The 19329-nt window shown below is 46.0% G+C and overlaps 1 protein-coding gene and 1 long non-coding RNA gene across 7 annotated transcripts in view; one reads left to right on the plus strand and one right to left on the minus strand.

Annotated features, from left to right (window-relative positions):
- Positions 1 to 19329, minus strand: part of dachd (dachshund d) — a 139600-nt gene that overhangs the window by 107557 nt on the left and 12714 nt on the right. The window lies entirely within an intron of this gene.
- Positions 16830 to 17253, plus strand: LOC114147758 (uncharacterized). Its single transcript, XR_003596127.1, has 2 exons — positions 16830 to 16890; positions 16977 to 17253. It is a non-coding gene; the product is annotated as an uncharacterized LOC114147758 (long non-coding RNA).

The following is a 19329-nucleotide window of genomic DNA, read 5'->3' on the forward strand; positions in this document are numbered from 1 at the left end:
CGAGAATCTGGAAGACAATAAAAATACAGTTACGTTGCTCTTTTTAAAAAAAAAAAACTAAAAGTATATTAAAAGAGAAGGAAACTACACTCACAAAGAGATAAATGTACGTCAGCATTTGTCAAACTATACAAAAAGAAAATGTTAGCCTTTAATCCAACTTTTTATTTAGCACAAAAGCAACAACACGAACACACGCAGATCCTTCTTTCCATATGCAGGAGTTATTCAGCAGGGATGTTTCGTTATTCTGTGCTCACCTACCCAAGTGATCCAGATGATTTGAGCAGTGAGCATTGGAGCAGACGGCCACTACAGAGCTTACATTTGCAATCTTATACCGTTTAAGTGTATATTGGGAAAAAAGACAATCTCGCTTATTGAACACATTCACCCTGGAGGGCAAACTGCTACGGTAATGAACACCACACTCTCAGAGAATTACAGTGTCCTTTATCCTGCTGTAGTGGAGGATGAAAAAGGATCTGGCGGACACATACACTCAGACACACAGAATGAGGTGGAGGGGCAGAGGGGAAGAAGGAGGAGGAAAAGAAAAAGAGAGCAAACACGCATTTCGAGACCCCGTACAACCTGTAAACAAAATCTGTGGAGCAGATAAATTATAAAAAAAAAAAAAAACGCCACAATGCAATTAAAGCCAAATTCAATTTGAGCACACACTGTCCATCTGTCACGGTGAAACAAAAGCCGAAAACCTCCATTATTACCAAATCCCTGCTCCCGTTAATTTGCTTTGCCGGGAGATTTTTCGTTTGAGGAAGTGAGCCGTAGTTAAATGCCAGGGCTGCTCACTCAGGGCGACGTCCTCTGAAAACAGCCTCCAGATGCTCCCAATCAGCCTTCATCAAACTGCCACCTCTTTCTCCACAATAAGGATCGCTTTTTTCCCCCCTCCCCCTCAATTTCTCCTTCTGATCTTAACAACATTTTTTTTTTAGTTCACAATGAACAAAAACAAGGATATCTCAGGAGGAAGGCACAAAAGTCTCCCAATGCAGCAATGAAAGTGAGATATTAAACAACAAAACATATTTTTATCGGAGTGTGCTTTTTTAGAAAAACAAAAGGGGGAAAAAGTGCTATTTTTCAAATCAGAATGGCTCTTAAACAGGTGGGGGAATATCAGCTGATGGAGCCATCGTATACATCTGTGATCTTTAGTCAAGGTCCAGCGCTTTTGGTGAATTGTGTGCTCATCCTTGGTCGTGGTGAAACAGAAGCGCTCCTCTTCTTAATCCTGTTTGGCCACTTTAAGGAGGACAGATAAGAGATCCGTACCCCCAGAATGTGAGAGCGGCATTCAAGGGACTGAGCTCTCACTGCTTTATGCCAGAAAGAGGAAAACGAAAAAAAAAAAAAAAAAATCATCTTCAAAGGTGGGAGAGTGTCAATTTAAAATCAGAACAGTATCTGCCATCTTTATGCCTCTCAAGCTACAATGCATCTCCACTGATTAAAGCACATCAAAGAAGGCTCTCATTCATTCCTCAGAGCAATGAGGGGAGATTTTAATTGCAAAATGTTAAACCTCACAATTAAAAGGCTTTCTACTAAGAGCTAACCCAAACATGGCCATTAAGGACGCCATACAAATTAGCCTTAACGCGAAGGAGGCTAAGGGACAGGGGACAGTGCTGAGAGGGAGTGCTGCGTAAATGATAATCTTCCATCAGAATCATCTCAAGGCACCAACAATGCTATTAGAGAGCGAGGATACAGCTGGAGATGGGATTTTCGGGATCTCTGGACAAGCCTGCTAATGAAGGGATAAACCCCACCACCCACCTACCCCCCCCCCAAAAAAAACAAGAGATTGCATTTTCTAACACCAACACATTTTGATACGGTTTGATATGCAGCTCCATCCACAATTACTGGAAACACTGGCACAAAAAATAAAAATGCATGTGGTGGCAAGATAACTTTGTGTTGTAGTCCAGCCTGGTTTGTCAGAGTAATCAGTGCTCTGACTGTAGATATAGGTAAGCTTAGATGGGAAACTGACTGCAGGAGTAAAGAACCACAACAGTCCGCCAGTAGCCAAAATCCACAAATACTCGCGACTCCATCTAAAAATGCTGTTTTGATCATTCAAACACCAGATATACCTCAACATGCACAGGAGAGAGCATCTTGTCACAACCGCAGAAGCTAACATCCATCTTGATCGTACACCAAATTAACGCCTAGGAAAACGAAAGCCACTCCTGGACTGACCGTTTTGGAAATGCCACCCATCATTGCCTCTAAGAGTTAAGATAAAGATCTACGGGTTCTGTGGTGGTGCAGGGGTTAAGCACAACCGACATAAGGAGGCCTTAGTAGTCGCAAGTTCGATTCCCGGCCCGGTGACCTTTGCATTCCCTCTTTCACTTTACTATCTTTGCACTTTCAAATAAGGGCCACTAGAGCTAAGAAAAAGTTAAACATCTATATTCTCTAGCACAGTTACCAATGCTAACCCGGCTAATTGCGCTTTTTGCAAATACATGGCACCTATGATACTTTAAAATGGCAACTCTGAAGTCCTTTGGGGTATTTTTGTAATTAAACCTTGTTTAACAGAAACCTGTGTCATACACAGTGTGACGTCACCTCTGCTTCTAAAATTAATAACTCCAGCCTGTGGAGCAGTCCTGAGATGCCCAAGAAAGCTAAAGAGAAACATGCTGTTAATTATAGCTCTTGGCTGCAATCAGTATGAGGAGGTCAAAGCTTTACAAAAAACAAAATTGCCTTTAAATCTCTGATTTGAGCATCTTTAGTCATATCTGTACCCTGGGGAAACAGAAAGTCATTGATCACTAGTTAAATGTTCCTACAGAGGTATAAAAAAAAAAAAAAAAAATGCTACATTTATCTTATAAAGATCATCTCTTATTTACCACACTGTAAAAAAAATTGCTCACATTCAAGGTTATAAATTTCTAAATTTTTTAGAGAGAGTTTCCCACAATAACACAGGAATTTATTTTTAATGCTTTCCACATGCCTATTGCAGGTTTGCCAGTAATAGCGGAGGGTGCCGTATTCATTAACAAACAAGCACATACGGTATGAAACAATTAAAATAATTACCAGACATGAATTTACAGATGCAGACAAGCGCAAACCACACACATTTCCACGCAGACACACACACACCCACACACACACACATATCACTGAGGTGTTGGTGTGTCAGAGAGAGCTGTGGCTGGCATGATAAGAGGCTGACAATGATACTGTACAGCTATTAGGCTGGAAATAACCAGCCAACACAAACAGTTGTCAGGCGAGCCCATTGTCAAGCCGGTGGATTTATGGTGGAGCTTAAAGAATTTAGCAAACTGCACCGACTTTGTAGATACTTTCCTGAGCCTTTTCAAAACTTTGGTCTCCTTCAAAATGCCGGAGTGTTAATAAAGCAAAATAAACACTGTGGCAAGGTGTGACACTAAGTGAGTGCATAAAGCATGCAGACATGCATGCCTTCTTGTAGCAAGCACCTTTTCTTCCCACCTTTTCTGTTGTTTTTTTTTTTTTAACAACCCCTTAGAGTAACAACACTGTCTAATTAAAATTCACATTTCAACCACAAAAAGAGAAAACAAGCCATCTTTGAACAATCCCGTCTGTCCCGCGCCCTGGTCGTGAGATTCCAGATAAACACGGCGATACTCGGAGAACGCTGCCACATTAATTAAAAGCCCTGATAGACGCGGCTTCCATCTAACAGACCTATCAGGAATTAAATTTGTATCAGCAGCAGAAAGAGCAGTCGAGGGGGCCCCTCAGGGGGATTAATGAAGCAGACTTTCATAGCGGAGGCATCAGAGCCCCTGGGCCGAGGGGCGGGGGACGGGAAGAAAAGGGCCAGCCGCAGGATGTCATGTGTGGGACCGCCGCGTCGCTGACCTCTCATTTCATACTTTAATAAAGTCGCACCCAGGTGTCCTTGATGCCTTCCCGTTGCCCGGGGCTGCGGGAAAAGCCAAACAGGAGGCGGCCATAACATAATTCCGATGGCCCACCCCTCCCCGCGCAATGTAGTGTTCTATACATCCACGAGCGCGCCGGCATGCGACGCAGACGTCCGGCTTTTATCTTGATGGTACAGATTTGAGGCCTTTCTGTCGAGATGAAACAACGCTCCGGTTGGGAAACGTTCGGGCTGTTGCCTCACTGGCATATTTAGCTCGAGAAGTACACTTGTGCAATCCAAAAGTAGCAATGTTTCATCAGTCTTTCTGAACCAGACCTCAAAGCTGCTCCGTGGAGAGCAGCGTTTCTGTCGTGTCACTTTCGGCTTCAATGATTTACTATCGTGTGCAGTTGGACACAGGAAATTGGAACAGTGCTGACTTGCTTTTGAATTGTGGTCGAGACAGTTTTCTGTTGAAAAACAGAAGCATATTATCTCGACGGGGGAGGCAGCAGATTTAGAGATGTACAGTATGCAATATGTTATCGCGACGCTGTCGGCCCAGACAGCTGCTATCTGTCATAAACTCCGGCTATTGTTGGCCACACAACGCAGCAACATGTGACCTAATCTAGATGAGCAGCCGCTGAGCAAATACTGAGTGGAATCGTGTCATTTTTAATAAAGCTGTTTTATGGACTCCAGTCAACAGAAGCCAGAGGAACAGGGTGAAACTTCCGTGTGCAAATGATACGGCAGCAGGAGTTTCATAACTTCCTCTGCTCAGACAAGCCTGTGGCAAGTCTCCTAGCAGAGAAGAGCAGAGCAGTAAAAGAGAATAACCCTGGCCTTATCGAGATTTCACAGAGGCATTTCTTTAATTAGTTGGAATATTTCTAGCTTAGATAATGTCAGCTGATTGATAACATGTTGCCACGTGGAATGGAGAGGGGGCAACCCTGTGCCTCCCTGACATGCAGAAAACGGCCGATTGAATAGATTTCACTTGTTTTGAATGCATATTTACAAAAGGTGTCAAATAACTGAGGGCAGTGCTTTATCGCCAACGTCTAACCGTTATCGCATCGCAGTGTTTGTTAAAATCAGCCGGGGAAAGAAGGGCTATCTCTGAGACATTAATTTTGCAAACAAGCTTTCTGCACTCGGACAGGCCCCCCAACCCCCACCCCACCTTCGCCTCTCTTAACCCAAACTGGTGACGGAGCGGTGATGGAAAAATAATTAGCGTCGCTGAGGAAAAGTTTCCTCTCTTTGAGATGCTCGGTCCAACGCGCGGGGGCCCCGGCCCCAAAAACAATGTTGATCAAAGCACGTAAACATCTGGCGCAGCGAGACTCTTGCCCCTGGGACAAAAGATATCTATTTATATTTCTCCAAGATTAGCACTAAAGATAACCTTTCTCTGCTCATAACAGAGCGCTTAGGATGAGGTAACGCTAACTCGCAGTCTACCTGCGTCCCCCGCACCTCCCTCACCCACCTGTCTCTCCTCTAATCTTTGTTTTTTCCACAGACTCACTCCCACATTTACACATTCTCAGGCTTTTGTACTCCTGTCGCCTCTCCCTAACCACCTATATCAGCCCCCCACCCCCCACTCCTCCCTCCTGTGCACACCTTTTCTCTTCACGGGGCAGCAGGTGTTGAGTGCTTGTGTTTATTCCCCCTCCCTCCTACCATTCCCACTCACTGGGCTATGCTCTTTCCCTTTCCCTCTTCTTTTTTTCCCCCTTTCCTTTCTGCAAGTGTCTCTCTGTCTCTTTCTCTCTCTGGCAGCTGCTAGGAGGAGGGAGGAGGCTATAACAGCTGCACATGAGGGTGGGTGGAAAAAAAAAAAGCACACTAGGAAAACAGCTCCAATCCCCTCAGGGTTGTCAGCTCCAATCCAGCCCCCCAAGAATCCCTCCTCACCACCACCACACCACAACCTCTTGCACTTTTTAACCAGGCAAACTGAGGGGAAAACTGTTGCAGTCTCAAGGCCTTTTCCATCAGCTCTACCTGAGTGACGAGTCTTAGCTCTCCGACGGACTCTGTTGGGTGATTGCCGGCATAAGATCCTCACAGTATAATAATAACACAGTGGCTTCACGGTATTTACACAACAATATAAAACAAAAATACATAGTATTATTTAATTGTGTTTATTTAGCAGCAAGAAAATTCATACTACTGCTAAAATAGCATTGATTAAGAAATGATTGCGATAAACAATAATATTGTTGCTTTGAGGCTATTTTCAGGTGACATAGTGGCATAATGATGAAAGTTTGACCTTTCAAAGATCAATAAACTTTAACACTTAACACTGAAATATTCCAAACAAGCCAAAACAATTAAAACAAACAAAAAAAAGAAAACTGACACACAACTAAAACAAAACAAAAAAAAATTATTATGAAGTCTCTGTAAACAAAATTGGCCTTTTGAAAATATTAATCATCAGAATGGATATTATCAAACTCATTTTAATTCATCATATGATGAATTAATTTATGCTTAAACTCTCTAAATTTTCAACTTTCTTCTTAAGTGGACAGAATACAATAACTTGTCACGGTTCTGATCTTTATGGAGTTTAACAGCAGAGACGCCCAGAGAAAAAGACAGGGTGACTCGAATCTTCCTGATCGAAAATTGGTTGATCACAACCACATCGATCTGATGGTTTTCCGATTGGTTCACACACTGCAGCTCACACCGACAACTCTTTGATGTCGAAGTTCTTATTGAAGGAAAAATACTATTTCTTATTTGATTTTGATACAAAAAAGACAAAGAAATCACATTTTTCTACTCTATTCTTCCTAGAGTAACACTAACTACAAATAGCCCAGGTGACCACTTTGCACACAAGACATGTAAATATAGTCTTGAAACAGCATTACCTTAATAAGTGTGATGGGCGGCGTTTCAGTAGTTTGTGTTTTCCATGGCAAAAATATTTAGAGAGATATTTTTGTTGCAGCGGCCTTCTTTCATCCAGCAGCGGGCAGCAACAGGTGGGGGAGGTGTGACCTTACTCTATAAGAGTCTTACTCACATTAAAAGGGATGTAAACTGTAGGAACTGTTTGATGACTGATTGTTAGTTGGTTTTGACACCATAACTTTTTAAAACCTCGTCATTCACTGGACACCAGTAAACCAGTCCATGGCTGGTGAAGAGCTAATGCTCTCGGTGGATTTCCATCTAGCGGTGTGGCTTTAGAAGTGTCCACTTAAATCCACTTCCTACCACTGAATCATTCCCCCGTTTGTAAAACATGTCACTTGCAAATGGAAATTTAGCTCCAGGTGCTTACATCTGTTCGAGGAAAACACAAAGCGTCGGAAACCACCAGGTTGCCTTTTTTTCTTTCTTTTTTTTCATCCTCCTCAAAGTCTGGGCTGTCTGGGTGCGTGCGTGTGTGTGTGTGTCGTTTTCACAAACAGCATCAAAATACATGAGATCAGCTCTCTGGGTTTTGTTCGGCCCTGGCAAGGTTAGGCCAGCCTCATTCCAAATTTCCTGAGGGGGAACAGAGAGAAAAACGATTCCGCGCAGATAAATCACTCGCACAGATCAAAAGACAAATCAACGGCAAAGACGAGAAGATGCTGACTCGCGGAGAACAATGGAGACAGTGGAGACAGTTGTAAGATCAACCAGCACCGCTCAATCAAAACCTCCAAAGCCGGGGGTCTGGACAAGCTCTGCCTGAGCATTGGGGCTAGGAAGAGAGCAGCTCCTGGTGGCGCTGCTGAGGAGTTCTGAGATTTTTTTTCGGTTTCAGAGACGCACAAATAGGATTGAGTTTCTGTCTCTGCAAACTCATCTTCCCAGGCTTGATTTAAGAGCAGTGCCCAGAGACTAGGAGATGCTCCTGTTTTGAAAAGAAAAATGGGAGGAGAAGGAATGAGACGGGGGGTGGGGGAGGGGGGTAAACTATTTGATATAAAGCAGCAGGGTGGGTGTGTGTGTGCACGTGTGTGGCTGAAATATGTGTTCAGCCAAACTCTCCAGAAGAAGTCCTGTCCCATGCAGCCCTTCACGCACCACAGCCTGCGCTCTTCCATTAACTTCTTCAGTACAAGCAATAAATAAACACAGAATCCACAACTCTTTACCATCCTCTCATCACTGCTCAGAGTGAAAGTGTCACACAGTGGGGAAAAAAACAAAAAAAGAGTCCTCTAGGATGCAAGACAGAAAACAGAAGCGCCCTCGCTAATATCACCTTTTGATCAAACCACTTCAGAGATATCAGAGGACGCACTTTCCACCAACTCTACAAAAAAAAAAAAAAAAAAACACAATCCAGGGGTCATGCAAAAAAGCGCCTTGTGACTTTGCTTTAAAGTGTATTCCATAATGGAGAGGACGAAATTATGTTCAAAAACACAGCTCACCAAGCAGCACTGACAGCCACCATTTGATCCCCCCCTCCTCTGAGATTCCTGTACGATAACGCATCAATTTAGATTAAGGTGATATGAAAGAGAAATGTAAAGTAGGGCTTCAAGAGGGAGGAGCCGGTGCATTTGAGATGAATAAAAAGATATTAAAATTAACGTGTCCCGCTTCGGCATACTTACAACTGACCTAGGAAGTGTTTTCAACAGGAGAATACTTGAAAACTAAGATTTGAGACCAGATAATGTACGTACATTGATACACATTTTTTTGTTTTGTTTATTTTCTGACTGTCTGACTTTAAATCAGACTAAAGGTTTCTTGCTTTAGGTCAAGTTGTGATTGGTTCACATTTTTGGTGTTTCATTGTAACTTTCTTCAAATTAAGGCCTATTTGTCCATGAGTGGATATTCAAACTGTAACTTGGAGTAATGGCTTCTTCTTTGCTGAGTGGCCTTTCAGTCCACAATTGTACAAGACTCATTTCACTGGTCTGCTGGGGTTTTTTTTCACACATTCATGTTCATCTTTGGGACACTAAACTCTCTCCCTACTTAACAGTATGAACAGATGAATGTGGCATCTTCAGGCATCTGGAACTTGTACCCAGAGATGAACCAAGTCAACAATTCTCTCTCTGTATCCTTTCTAAAGCTTTTCCATTTTTACACTAGAAAGCATTGTGTTGTCTTAAGATTTGTCTACAGGTGTGTCTCTAGTTTGCTAAAATATTGTGAACTGCCCTATTAGAAGCTTACAAAGTGATGACAACATCATCTGGGCTTTTTCACTAATTGTTAAAGGCATAATAATATTCTGAGTCTGAAGAACATTAATGATTCTCTCAGAGATTGTTTATTTAATTATTCTTCCATAAAAAAAACACAAAAAGATTTGATAATCCTAGCTAACCTAAAACAGCATTGTATGTTCACATTTCTTAAATGTGAGTGAGATAGACAGCATATGTTACTACGGTCAATATACATATCTGGTTTTAACACTGTGAGATTTGCTGACAAATATCCCGACAGCCTCCTCCATGGGCTGCCACCTTATCGTGGTGGAGGGGTTTGAGTGCCCCAATGATCCTAGGAGCTATGCTGTCTGGGGCTTCATGCCCCTGGTAGGGTCACCCAAGGCAGACAGGTCCTAGGTGAGGGACCAGACAAAGTGCAGCCCGAAGACCCCAATGATGAAGGAAAACCTTGGACTTGGTGTTCCCTCGCCCGGACGCGGGTCACCGGGGCCCCACTCTGGAGCCAGGCCTGGAGGGGGGGCACGATGGCGAGCGTCTGGTGGCCGGGCTTTTACCCATGGAGCCCGGCCGGGCTCAGCCCGAAGAGGAAACATGGGCCCCCCCTCCCATGGGCCCACCACCCGTGGGAGGGGCCAAAGGGGTCGGGTGCACTGTGTGATGGGTGGCGGCCAAGGGAGGGGACCCTGGCGGTCCGATCCTCGGTTGCAGAAACTGGCTCTTGGGACGTGGAATGTCACCTCTCTGGTGGGGAAGGAGCCGGAGCTAGTGCGTGAGGTCGAGAGGTTCCGGCTAGAAATAGTCGGTCTCACCTCGACGCATGGCTCTGGTTCTGGAACCAGTCTCCTTGAGAGGGGCTGGACATACTTCCACTCTGGAGTTGCCCAGGGAGAGAGACGTCGGGCAGGAGTGGGCATACTTGTTGCTCCCCATCTCGGCGCCTGTACGTTGGGGTTTACCCCGGTGAACGAGAGGGTAGCATCCCTCCGCCTACGGGTGGGGGGACGGGTTCTGACTGTCGTTTGTGCTTACGGGCCGAACGACAGTTCAGATTACCCACCCTTTTTGGAGTCCTTAGAGGGGGTACTGGAGAGTGCTCCTCCTGGGGACTCCCTTGTTCTGCTGGGGGACTTCAACGCTCACGTGGGCAACGACAGTGAGACCTGGAGGGGCGTGGTTGGGAGGAACGGCCCACCCGACCTGAACTCGAGCGGTGTTCTGTTGCTGGACTTCTGTGCTCGCCATGGATTGTCCATAACGAACACCATGTTCAAGCATAAGGGTGTCCATATGTGCACTTGGCACCAGGACACCCTAGGCCGCAGTTCGATGATCGACTTTGTCATCGTTTCATCGGATCTGCGGCCGTATGTCTTGGACACTCGGGTGAAGAGAGGTGCGGAGCTGTCCACTGACCACTACCTGGTGGTGAGTTGGCTCCGGTGGCGGGGGCGAAAGCCGGTCAGACCTGGCAGGCCCAAACGTGTTGTGAGGGTCTGCTGGGAACGTCTGGCGGAATCCCCTGTGAGACGGAGCTTTAACTCCCATCTCCGGCAAAACTTCGAACACGTCCCGGGGGAGGTGGGGGACATGGAGTCTGAGTGGACCGTGTTCCGTGCCTCCATTGTCGAGGCGGCCGATCGGAGCTGTGGCTGCAAGGTTGTCGGTGCCTGTCGCGGCGGCAACCCTCGAACCCGTTGGTGGACACCTTCGGTGAGGGATGCCGTCAGGCTGAAGAAGGAGTCCTATCGAGCCTTTTTGGCCTGTGGGACTCCGGAAGCAGCTGATGGGTACCGGCGGGCGAAGCGGCATGCGGCTCGGGCGGTTGCTGAGGCAAAAACTCGGGTGTGGGAGGAGTTTGGAGAGGCCATGGAGAAAGACTTCCGCACGGCTTCGAGGCGATTCTGGTCCACCATCCGGCGTCTCGGGGGGGGAAGCGGTGCAGCACCAACACTGTTTATAGTGGGGATGGTGTGCTGCTGACCTCTACTCGGGACGTTGTGGGCCGGTGGGCAGAGTACTTCGAAGACCTCCTCAATCCCACCAACATGCCTTCCACTGAGGAAGCGGAGCCTGGGGACTCTGGGTTGGGCTCTCCAATCTCTGGGGGCGAGGTCGCCGAGGTGGTTAAAAAGCTCCTCGGTGGCAAGGCCCCGGGGGTGGATGAGATCCGCCCGGAGTTCCTTAAGGCTCTGGATGTTGTAGGGTTGTGTTGGTTGACGCGACTCTGCAATATCGCATGGACATCGGGGGCAGTTCCCCTGGATTGGCAGACTGGGGTGGTGGTCCCCCTGTTCAAAAAGGGGGACCGGAGGGTGTGCTCCAATTATAGAGGGGTCACACTCTTAAGCCTCCCTGGCAAGGTCTATTCAGGGGTCCTGGAGAGGAGGGTCCGTCGGATAGTCAAACCTCGGATTCAGGAAGAGCAGTGTGGTTTTCGTCCTGGTCGTGGAACACTGGACCAGCTCTACACCCTCAGCAGGGTCCTGGAGGGTGCATGGGAGTTCGCCCAACCAGTCTACATGTGTTTTGTGGACTTGGAGAAGGCGTTCGACCGTGTCCCTCGGGGAGCCCTGTGGGGGGTTCTCCGGGAGTATGGGGTACCGGGCCCTTTGATACGGGCTGTCAGGTCCCTGTATGACCGGTGTCAGAGTCTGGTCCGCATTGCCGGCAGTAAGTCGGGCTCGTTTCCGGTGAGAGTTGGACTCCGCCAGGGCTGCCCTTTGTCACCGATTCTGTTCATCACTTTCATGGACAGAATTTCTAGGCGCAGCCAAGGTGTTGAGGGGATCCGATTTGGTGGCCTCAGGATCTCATCTCTGCTTTTCGCAGACGATGTGGTCCTTTTGGCTTCATCAGATCGTGATCTGCAGCTCTCGCTGGATCGGTTCGCAGCCGAGTGTGAAGCGGCCGGGATGGGGATCAGTGCCTCCAAATCCGAGGCCATGGTCTTGAGCCGGAAAAGGGTAGAGTGCCTTCTCCGGGTCAGGGGGGGTGTCCTGCCCCAAGTGGAGGAGTTTAAGTATCTCGGGATCTTGTTCACGAACGGGGGAAGAAGGGAGCGGGAGATCGACAGGCGGATTGGCGCAGCGTCTGCTGTCAAGCGGGCGCTGTACCGGTCCGTCGTGGTGAAGAGAGAGCTGAGCCAAAAAGCGAAGCTCTCGATTTACCGGTCGATCTACGTTCCCACCCTCATCTATGGTCATGAGCTTTGGGTCATGACCGAAAGAACGAGATCGCGGATACAAGCGGCCGAAATGGGTTTTCTCCGTAGGGTGGCTGGGCTCTCCCTTAGAGATAGGGTGAGAAGCTCAGTCATCCGGGAGGGACTCAGAGTAGAGCCGCTGCTCCTTCACATCGAGAGGAGCCAGTTGAGGTGGCTTGGGCATCTGGTCAGGATGCCTCCTGGACGCCTCCCTGGTGAGGTGTTCCGGGCACGTCCCACCGGGAGGAGGCCCCGGGGAAGACCCAGGACACGCTGGAGGGACTATGTCTCTCGGCTGGCCTGGGAACGCCTCGGGATTCCCCCGGAGGAGCTGGAAGAAGTGGCTGGGGAGAGGGAAGTCTGGGCCTCCCTTCTGAAGCTGCTACCCCCGCGACCCGACCTCGGATAAGCGGAAGAAGATGGATGGATGGATGGATGGATATCCCGACAGCATCTTGACATGAGGCTTTATTCAAATGTAGAGGGTGGTGGATGGAGAGCCTGATGAGGTCAGAGGTGTTTCCCTAATAGATTTGTGCAGAGAAGGTGAAAGCTCGATTCAGGTGTCCCAAAGAAGATTAGGGCAAAACCACGGAGGCTGTATCTCTCCAAACAAGTACGGTTTGATAGCGCTGCTCTGGCTTGGAACGGAGGGAAAAAACAAGCCCCGCTGCCACAACAAAGACAGGAAATTCAGCATAGATTCCTACTTCTCTCTTTTCTCCTGCTTCTCTATACCTAACAATGCTGGTAATGGAGAGAGAACAGTGCCCGGAGCTGGCAGAGACACCTGCGACATATTTTCTCCCCCCACCCTCTGCTCACCACCACTCCGCCTCCTCTCCCCTGCTTCCACCCTCCCACTCTTCCCACCCCCTCGACATTAAAGTCCTTCACAGAAATCAGAATTTAATAAATCACCCCAGAGCCTGACAGAGTTTATCTCCGGGGGTCGCCTCCACTGTGCAGAGACCCACAGACAGACAAAGCGAGGCCCGATAAGATGTGAAATTAAATACAGTTAGCAGTTTGAGACAAAGGAGAGAGAGTGTCAAACCGAGCTTTGTACGCCGTAAACGGCTGCCTGTATAGTCAGTACAAACACACACACGCACGCACACGTACATGCATTCCAAGCACTCACAAACGCCAAAGACAAGGCAGGGTGATTCATTTCAGGTTTCCTCTCACATTTAGCCTCATTTGCATCCTCCACTGTCAACATATCGCCTCTCCCAGATATGTTCAAGAGCTCTCATTAAACGTCCAGAGGATGACATCCTTTTTCTTTTTTCTTTTTTTACCCGGATGCACCATTATTAATCACCGGCTCCACTCCTATGCGGACTCATCTCCATCACGGATCAAACGCTATCTTCCCGTGTTTCCTTTCATTCAGCAGATATCCCTGACACCAGTCCTCGCCGCAGCTAAGGGAGACTTATGGGAGCGTGTCGGGGCTCCGACGACCTTATGAATGCCGTACATAAGCGTTTAGCACAGAGAGGATATAAATGTGAGTATTTGCTCAGATCCGTCTGCTAACCTCCCGCCTGTGCCATACGGGACACGATGCGGGCCCTGTTCGCACTAACCCAGATATTTGGCAAAGCAGGAGAACTTTCTTGCTCCGTTTATGTCGACCGACCAAAGTTTTCTGTGACCAAAGTAGGTTTGAAAAAAAGCTTTTTGGAGTGGAGTGTTCCCTTTAAACTTCTAAAATAAGACAAGTATAACAAAATAGATGCAGTGAGACATTGACTAGAGCATGGAACCTAACAAATTCTACCTAACCGGATGATCAGAAACTGGAAAAAAGAAAATCACCTTTTCTTAAAGATAATGCCAACAACAATGTGATACGCTACATGACGAGTTATATCTGCTGTCCAAGAGAAAGACTTTCAGCAGTAAGCAGGAAAGTTTACTACATTATAGCAAAGTACCTTAGTTTTGAGTTGAGTCACAGCAGAAGAAAGGAGCCTGCACTGAACAACTAACACTGGAGAAAATATCTCCAGAAATGCATTCCTTTACATCTCTAGCAATACAATGTGACCATCATGCTACTTCAACTCAATTTTTCCAAGTGTGTGTAACATTTTGCAACAAATACTCTCTCTGTTTTTATTTTAAACCTTATATGTGCTTCTAAAATCGAACATGTGCTTTCTGACTCAACTGCACAGGTGAGAACCACTCAGAGTTACAACAATGGGGCCAAAAGTGACAGAAAAAAACCTCATCTCTGCATGCCTCACCCAAAAAGCAGTTGGGAAGACAATAAAGTAGGCATAACCCAGGTGTGACAGTCTTTGTTTTGTATTATAGCAAAAATGCTTCCATGCTTTAAGTGAGGTAGTGTTCTTTCAGCTATCAGCAGTGCACAGCAATAAGCTGCAGTTCTTCTCTCCGTCACTCCGACATTTCTTTATCTTCTTATTCAGATGGTTTTAAACCATTGGAACAGTGCAATGGGACATCCAGAGCTTTTCAGAGTCTCGTATGTGTTTGAAAATGATCCCTGTGGACTCACAATCAGCCAAGTGGGTGGATCTGCTGATCAAGCGGATCAATACAGCCTGCAGACTCAACCAATGTAACATCAGCATAGGAAAGAAAATGGAAAGAGTTGTCATTTAATATCTGCTAACAAATGGTTGCATTCAACTGACACAAACATTTTGCGTTTGAGTGTTGCTGAAATGTCTCCAAAGTGAAGTAGGAGCATAAATACAAGTTAAGGTATTAGATACATTTCTTTGTGTATTTGTTTTCCTTTGCTAATTTTGGACTTTACTATTTTCTTATACATATCACTAGACAGTTGGTGATATTCTCTGGAGGCCATGTCTCCTAACTCTAGCAGAGAACACACTTGCAGAAGTTGCTATAGAACAATTAGTGGCACTCTGAAAAATGAAACATGCTCTGTGTTATGAAGGGGCATGATTGCAATGCCTCCATATGAGTGCACAGTAATATTCTTTTCAATTAACTGAGGTCTCCAGTTCACATCAGGATATGGCCGACCTCAGCTTTTTAAAGCTGTTTTCCTTCCTCCCCCCTTCCCTCCCCACTCTGTAGTTAAGAGAAAGCACAGTCAGGTTTCCAGGAAGACGTAGTGCTGGTCACTTAATGGGCTTAGCCTGGTCGGCGGACCTGACCTTTCGCTTTAACAATGCCGAGGCCAGCGAGGCTCGCGGCCTGCTCTGGGAACACGGTGACCCCCGGGTGAAGCCTAATCTAACTCCGACTTCGTTCTCCCTCTCTCTCCACTGCCCAGACAGACAGCCTTCATCCACAGCCTCCCCTCTGTTGCTCCGACTGATGCCTTCCTGCTGAGACAACAGTGCCAAGGAGCTGTCAACAGGCCGGTGCTCAGCGGGCCCCGACAGGGTCTCACACGCAGAGCCCCTCGGGGTCTGCGCAGGCACTGACACTCTGCGCTCAGGCTTTGAGTGCCCCCCCAGAAGAATGTCGAGAATGACAGGAATGCCGGGTGCCATCGAGAATCACGATAACGTTCTACCATCTAAAAGCATGATTAGCGCGTTCTGTCGTCAGTCCGTCTACGGATGAGAAAGGGAAGGGGGAAAAAAAAGTGGTTTGCTGGATACTTTAGGCTCTGCAGTAGCTTGTCATTTTAAATAACTTTATCCTGCACCTCCCACATCACACATATAACCATCAGCCACACACTGGGCGCCAGTTAGCCATACTGACAGACATTGATTACTTATTATTATTAGTAAGTGCGTGTGTGCATTTGAGCTTCGAAACTTAAGCTGACAGTTTCAAACATTTCCCAGTTCTAGTATTCAAAGAGCCTGCACATTCATTTCATCTGCTGCTCTTTGCTTTGGCTTTTCTCATTGTGCATTTTGAAAGGCCATTTGGATAACAGCATCAGCTGGAAATAACACTAGTCCACATAGCGTGACAATAGAAGCAAGCGCCGTGTTAAAAAAGATTTCTATGGCTTGTCTGTAAGTGAGAACAAGGAGCGCAAACAGAACCTCAACCAAGTGTTTACACATCTGCAAGAGAACATACAGACCGGGCATGAAAACCTCATGTTTAGTTTTAGCTAAGCTAAACAGAAAGAGATTTCCTGATTTTCTTTGTAGCTTCTTAGGGGGCGACATCGTGCTGGTTTGTATCCTGTCTACGCAGACGTGGAGAAGAAGAAAAAGTCTGAATTGAAGAGAATGATTTCACACTAGGATATCAAGAATAGTATTTCGGTCTGTGGTGTTGTTGACAGATAAATAATCCATACTGGTTAAACTGCAACATGTTTAGAATACGCCTCATTGTTTTTCTTATACTGTTGCATATTTGGTGCCACCGTCTGACTGGGACTGTTAATGCCCCTGCTGGCGAGTCCCTTAAAAGCGCTACCAAATAAAATCACAGAGCTGAATGAGCGGGTACCATCGATGAAACTGATTGGGACGAATGACTTTGGCATTACTGTTTGCGTCTTAGTGAGAAATCTAGTCACTCCAATCACCAGATTGGATTGCACCAGATTGGATGCACCAAGATTTGATTTGGAAGTGTTGATTTATGCAATGCAGGTAGGCAGTGTTTTAATGTGTTTTAGGTTGATTTGATTAAAATGATTTAACACGCATTTAGTAATTTTTGTGTTTTTGTTTCACAGTTTTTGCACTGCCTCCTGCTGTCCTTTCAGCGTTTGTTTTATTTTTCTTTTTTGTTAGTCCGCCCAGTTAGGATCATTTTTCTGCTTGTAGTACTTGTGAGGGCGGGCTGACAACTTTTTCATTCATTTTGTTTGTTTTGTTTTTTGTTTATTTTGTGGCACTTCCCTGAATTCTTCTATCCTGTTTGGCGTGATCCCCATGTTGGGTTGACAACGAACGGATAAAGCTAGCGGGGAATCCTTCATGTATTCAACAATAAATATCAATAATTAACTTAATTCCTGTTGTTGATTATTACGCATTGGCTTGCCCAAGCTATAATTTTTTGACATCTGAATAAAAATACTTAGTAAAACAATAGTGAAACAATATGACCAAATGTCTTAGCCATTTCTACTTTTTTAAAAGTTGTTACCCGAATCTGGCCTACCCCTAATACAGGCACATTCACATGGCTCGCCACAACCTTCCATCCCGAAAACAAGACTTACTTTTCCATCAAAGAAGTTTATTCATCTCTGGATGTTTTTAAATTTATTTATTTTTTTCTCCTGATCAAATGATGGCCTGTGAAAGGTTGCTCTTTCTTCTCCCTTGCAAGTAAACCATACAAAGCCGTGTTTGATCTCCGAAATCCGATCTGTATTTCTAGTATTGTCTCCAGTCCTTACTGTGGCATCTTAAAGGTCAGGAGTGAAAGGCCATTTGATAACTACAGAAAGACCTTTCGGCTTTATTACGCTGCCTTTCATCTCCTTTCCTGCCGAGGTTAAAACAAAGCACGGCATCCTTTTGAAAAAGAAGGGATAAAATGGATCACTTTGGAGCCTCAAGCATTTTTTTGTCACTAGGGGAAGTCTGGCACCCAGTGCAGGAGGGAAAACTCTAGTGGGATGCATTTCTGGAAGAGATGATTCTCCCCAAGCAGAATTAGCATATGTCCTCTCAACCTTCCACCAAACCTCTCAAAGAGACCCTGAAATCCTATTGAGATATTATTACCACTCAAACAAGGCATTATTAGAGACATCTAAAGCAGGTGTGCACACGCTAATACGGGCACACACACATACACACACACACGCCAGCGCGCACACGCAATCACAGCTCAATGACACCCACTTCCCTCTGAATATTCTTTTCTTTTTAATGGTAACCTTGGGAGACGGGCCACACCGGCGAGACACTTAACAACCACTAGTCTGAGAAAAATGTTTTTGATATGCTCGTGTCATTTAATCATCCGCCGTTCTGCCGAGGCTGGGCAGGACAATTTTGCAGGATATTAACTCCAAACTAAACCCCTGGCTTGTATCATTTGTGGGGCCAGTCAAGCAGGAGTCCCAGGAGGAGCGGAGACTTCCTCCTCACAGTCGTAGTAATCTAAGCTTGACTGGCTTGCGCACACACAACTAATCGTCAGGTAGACTGAACCGTAGAGAAATAGAGGAATCGGCGTGGCACAAATGAAGACGATAAATGGATTTGGGATGCTGGCAAAAAACAAGCCAAAAAATGTATATGCACATGCGACAACGCTGCGCATTAAGCTGCAAGGCAATACTTCCACACCAAAGTTGGAGATGTGAAGAGCATTTGTACAAATGTCATCTTAGCATGATCCATTTGGACAGCCCACATTGCTTAATGGGGTAGGAAATTCATTTCTTTTTTTCTGCTGTAGGAGATGCTGCATGATGTGAATCTATGCAAAACATATAAAGCTATTACAAGAAAAGTGCTCCACGTTTGTGTCTGACAGTTGGAGATGGAGCAGAGGTGGACAGGAGAAGGAGAAGTGTCTTGTGGCATGGATGCTCTCTCTATTCTTCAGCAGGCAGGAGCGTCACATGTGCACAGACAAAGCGAGAAGAATGCTAAGGCAACTGATGAAAACCATTTTTTGTTCCTTCACAAAGAACTAGGTCACCCTCTCATAATTGTCAATCATGCAATAAATCTCTCTGTGGCACAAATGAATACAGCATTGGGAATGAGACAAAGCTTATTGGCATGCTATGTCAGCTTGACTCAATTCATCCTCCTTTTCACACAAGACCATTCATATGTGAAGTTGTGCGAGGGGGTCTCCCTCTCTCTCTCTGTCACACACACACACACACACACACACACACACACACACACACACACACACACACACACACACACACACACACACAGCTTATTTCTCCAAACCAAGGGCATGTCGTTACACCCAACATGTAAGTTGGATGGGGGTTAATGTCTGTTGACAAACCATGTTTTTGTCCCAACAGAAGAGATCTTAGTGTGTTTTTGCACAATTTAGGAATAGTAAGAATTAGACATAGGCTGGTTATGATATTGAGGAAA

Source organism: Xiphophorus couchianus, chromosome 7 (assembly GCF_001444195.1).
Source record: "Xiphophorus couchianus chromosome 7, X_couchianus-1.0, whole genome shotgun sequence".
Taxonomy (NCBI): Eukaryota; Metazoa; Chordata; class Actinopteri; order Cyprinodontiformes; family Poeciliidae; genus Xiphophorus; species Xiphophorus couchianus.